The following is a 5338-nucleotide window of genomic DNA, read 5'->3' as shown; positions in this document are numbered from 1 at the left end:
AAAAGAGTGGTCTCTCATGAGAAAGCGCATGCTTGTTACATTGAAATTATGATAAACGAGGCTTTCTGGAAATTCATTCCTTTTCCCCTACTGCAGCTCTCCTAGTATTTGACAGCCTTTTCTGCGAACTTTTGGGTTTAACTGTTTATTCACTTCTAACCAAAATATTTGTTGATACCTAGTCAACAGTGGACAAGATCCAAAGACGAAGCAATAAAATATTCCTGACCGCAGATCAGGTGGAAGACAAATATCCAAAACAGGGCAGCCCAAGGGAAAATGTATTAAGCAAGATAAAGAGAATCCAGTTAGTGGTACCTAAGAGTCCCCGTGTTTTCTGCCACCACAGGTGCTCGTAGCATTTCCTCTCTGCCTGGATTCCTTCCTAATTGCCCTTCCTTTTGGCTTGGTTCTCTCTGCCTTTGAAGACCCTGCTGGAATCTTGCTTTGTTCAGAAGGTTGCCAGGCCTGATTTTTCCTACCTGAGAATTCACAAAGCATTCACCTTTTGCAAGACTTGTCACTTAGCCTACACTACCTTGTACGGCTGCTCCCATGACCCGGCCACCAAACGAATACGGAGTGGGGAGCAGAGTTTGTCTTCGATCTATGTGGAGTGAAACTTTCCTCTGCGAAAGGAAATCATAAAGCTGGACAAGCAGGATAAGATTTAAGCCCCAAAGAGTCTCACTTTCTTCAAGACAACAGTGTCCAGAGTCTTTAAATAAGGGCTGGCTGGGCAGGAAGGGGAGAAATGAAATGGATTGATACTCTTATTGGAACAGCAAGCTGACCAGGACATGAAGACCAGGTCAAAGGAGACAGGAGACTGTACTGATAAAGACTACTATCTATCAGTCCCAGTTAAAATGCGGACACACAGGGGCACCTGGCCGACTCAGTTGGTGGAGCATGCAACTGTTGAGCTCAGGGGTTGTGAGTTCAAGCTCCATGCTGGGCATGGAAGTCACTTAAAAAAGAAAGAAAGAAAAAGGAACAACAACAAAAATAAAATGCATATACACATTAAGGAGGGTGGTTGTGATGAGCACCGGGTGTTGTATGGAAGTGTTGAATCACTATATTGTACACCTGAAACCAGTATTGTGCTCTATGTTAACTAACTGGAATTTAAAACAAAAACTTAAAAAAAATAAAAAGTGCATACACACAAAAAACACACACAAAAATAGAATGTGTACACACCTCAGTGAAGCAATTCTATTAAGGTTTGGTCCTATAGGTATAACAACAAAACAGTGGTAATCTTTTTAACAATCAGGATCTTTTAACTTACCTAATTTTAAAAACAATCTATAAAATGAGACTTTTTTCTTCTTGCAATATTGGCAAAGGTGCAAAATCGGTAACAAGAATCACATTACCCAAGAATTGCCATGTGTGTGAAGAATTTTGATCACTATCAAAGATGATTGGAAGTAAGGAAATTCATTCATAGGGAGCCCTGTGGCATCTTCCTAGTTCCTGCGCCTAAGTCAGGTGCAGGGAAGGGACTAAGACTGGGGAGTTGACAAGAGAGACATGTCATGTCATTTCATATCGTACCCTGGCTGCATGCTTAGCAAGTAGCCAAAATGTTAAAGACCAAGCTCGTGTACCAGGGAGAGCATGAGACACTTGGGAAAACTTGGCAGGTTCACCCAGGGTCAGGGGATGGCAAAGAAAGTGGTGCCTGAGTCCAGCTGAAAGGTCATGACACAGGATGAAGGGGCCCCCATGACAGGGCAGGAGGAGGCAATAGCAGAATCAAATTCCACCCCTGAGATGTGGAGACAAAATGGTACAAGGTCTGATGTAGTAAGTGGAAGATAACTGCACCACAACACCAGGAAGAAAATCATCCTAAAGGAAGTGTTGGCCAGAAAAAGGTGACCCTCCAAGAAAGAGGCTCCTGGATGCCCAGAAGGAGGAGTAGGAAGTAAGGCGGAATCACAAAAGATTAGCCCCATCCTTCCTGTCCCCCAGAAAGCCTGAAGGAGACACTTCAAAAATCCTAAAGGAGCGGATTCGGCCGCCGTGGCTCCATCCCGGATGTTTTTGGCCTCACACGACACAAGGGGGAGCTACAGCATTTTCCTTTCCAAGGTAAGAAGGGCAGCGATTCAAAGCGTCTTTCCCTACTTAAGGCTACACGTGACACAGCGAGACCTAGTGAGAGCTCTGCGGGAACGTGACACAGCCGCTTTTGCGGGGAAAATGAACTTGAAAATGTACTAAATGCCACAAGCGCTGGAATGAGAATCCCTCATAATGGCTTCCAAACACCAATCTGTTCTCTCTGAGAGATCAGTTCCCTCAACAGGAGAAATGCAGAGTTGTTTGAATTTGTTCATTATTATTTTTTTAACTTGTTCTGAAATATCCTTAAGAGTGGATTCCCAAAACCGAAATCATACCTCTAACCCTTAAAAAAGTGATTCTCATCCATCTCCTTACTTAAGTGCTTCCTCATCCTGCATACCAGATCTTTTCCCTCCTAAAAAAAAAAAAGGGTGTGTGTGTGTGTGTGTGTGTGAGAGAGAGAGAGAGAGAGAGAGAGAGGTAGGGGAAGGGGAGAGGTAGAGAGAGAGAGAGAGAGAGACTGATAGAGAGCAGTCCAAATTTTAAAAAAGTTAGTGTTTCCAGTTATCTAGAGCTCTACAGCTCTGGCTTCTGGGGTCTCTACCCCCTAACAAAAACAGGGTTCTGCTTTAGGTTCACTCATCTTGGAAGGAAAAGGAGTGCACAAAGCACAAATAAGAAAATGAGCAGCTGCTCTGAACTCAGATCCTCAGACAAGTCAACAAACCAGCTCAGCCCTCCCTCATCTCCCTACTGATCTTTTAGTCATGTTTATGTGGTGCTGATGGAGGCCATCCTGAGGGTAGAGAAAGCAGAGAACTAAGAAGCTCTTCTCCAAGTTCTGAGGTACATTTGTAAAACAACAACAACAACAAAGAAAACACACACACACACACAGGCAAGGACACTGTGCTTCTGAGAGAGAGCCCTGGCCCTTCAAAAATAGGGCACTGAACCTCACATGATGACTGCTTTCATTTTCCCTCCACAAGACTATGGCAGAAGGGGAAAGTGAAGTCTTCACCTGGCCTGAATGAACTCTTTTTCTAAGTTTATATTCAAATTCCAGTTAGTTAACACCTACTGTTATATTAGTTTTAGGTGGATGATACGGGATTCAATGCTTCCATACATCACCCAGTGTTCCTCACAAGTGCCCTCCTTAATCCCCGTCACCTGTTTCCTCATTTCCCAACCCCCGCCCCTCCTCCCCACTGGTAACCAACAGTTTGTTCTCCAGAGGTGAGTCTGTTCCTTGATTTTTCTCTCTTTTCTTCCCTTTGCTTGTTTGTTTTGTTTCTATAATTCCGCACATGAGTGAAATCATATGGTATTTGTCTTTCTCAGACTGACTTATTTCACTTGGTATTAAACACTCTAGCTCCATCCATGTCATTGCAAATGGCAAGTGTTCATTCTTTTTATCACTGAGTAATATTCCACTGCATATATACACCACTTCTTTATCCATTCATCAGTCAGTGGACTCTTGGGCTGCTTCCATATCTTGGCTGTTATAAATAATGCTTGTTATAAACACAGAGGTGCATGTAGCCCCTTAAATTAGTATTTTGAAAAAAATAAATTAGTATTTTGTATTCTTTGGGTAAATATCTAGTAGGGTAATTGCTGGGTCATAAGATAGCTCTATTCTTAACTATTGTGGAACCTCCATGCTGTTTTCCAGAGTGGCTGCACCAGTTTGCATTCCCACCAACGGTGTGAGAGAGTTCCTTTTTCTCCACATCCTCGCCAACACCTTTGGTACATGCCCTGAACGGACTCTTTTTTTTTTTTTTAAATTTTTTATTTATTTGTCAGAGAGAGAGGGAGAGAGAGCGAGCACAGGCAGACAGAATGGCAGGCAGAGGCAGAGGGAGAAGCAGGCTCCCCGCCAAGCAAGGAGCCCGATGTGGGACTCGATCCCAGGACGCTGGGATCATGACCTGAGCCGAAGGCAGCTGCTTAACCAACTGAGCCACCCAGGCGTCCCCTGAACGGACTCTTAAAGAAGAAAGGTAGTCATGAGTAGCCAAGCAGCAATAGCCTTTAGCATGAAAGATCAGGTTATCCCTCAGCCTCTCTAAAGGTATAACCAATGATAAGGGCCTCACTCAAATGTTACTTCCCTTTGTGAATTTGTCCATCATTCACCCAACTTAGTCATAGCCCTCCTCCCTCAATTCTTGTTTCTTATGTCTGTGAACTTTAAAATACATAAGCACCTGGAGAGTTGCGGGACACATGTATTTCCAACAGTATGTAGGCACCGAGAACCAAAATCATGTACCTCACACAGCCTACTGACTAAACATGAGTTTGCCACTCCACTATTTTCCTCATTGTGACTGTACTATTTGAAAAGGCTCTTACACGGGAAGATACAAGTTGCAAATAGCTTCAGTGTTCATTCCAGCAACTATTCAATAGAAAGCATCAACTGACAGTTTCTACCCTGAGACTTTTTGAACCTTCTGCATCCAGATCCCTGTTTTGCCATGCCCACCTACACCCAACCCTAACCAAGTCCCCCACTCCTGTTAGGACAGACTTCAAAGTCTCAATCCCCCAGTCTTTCCCTTCCTCCCCTAAAACACGATTAGAGTCTGTCAATATGGAGTTCTCCCTTACAGTGGTGAGCCATAACCTCGACTGTTGTTTTTTTTTTTCTTGACAACAGGCTGTTCCAGTGATATTTTGGGGAGCCAGTATTTAACATGTCCACTTGACAAATGTGAAATCAAGTCATTTATTTGTGGGGTGAAATGATAGTTTGGATTAGGCAGGCATAGGACAACTCTAAAAAAAGTTCTTACACTGGATTGACTTTGAAGTCACCAAAAGGGATTTGAATTTGGTCTTGATGTCCCTATTTTCATAGGAACATGAAAGGTTTTACTTCTCCGTGGCTTTGACTAGACACATGAGAGCACATGTGACCGAGCCCACATAGCCTAGGGCATTGGCTAACACCTCAGTGAACAGTTGCTTTCTTTTCTTTAGAGTCTACTTATTTCCTCTCAATAATGCAAAATATCTTTGGAATTTGGGGAACCACCTATGCTTACTTCTCTGATGAGCTGCTGGACAACTTTGCAGGCTTCTTCTAGATGTTCACCATACAGACATGTTCACCATACAGGTACAGAGACTGCAAAAAGGAAAGAAAAACAGATTCATGACAGCAGATCAATCAATAACACATTGATTTACTCAGTGCCTTCCAACAAAGTTTGGAATTCATGAGAATTTCTTC

The sequence above is a fragment of the Enhydra lutris genome, unplaced genomic scaffold (genome assembly GCF_002288905.1).
Source record: "Enhydra lutris kenyoni isolate GAN:26980312 unplaced genomic scaffold, ASM228890v2 scaffoldscaffold89, whole genome shotgun sequence".
NCBI classification, from domain to species: Eukaryota; Metazoa; Chordata; class Mammalia; order Carnivora; family Mustelidae; genus Enhydra; species Enhydra lutris.
The sequence above is the reverse complement of the archived record's forward strand: the minus strand, read 5'-3'. Positions refer to the sequence as shown.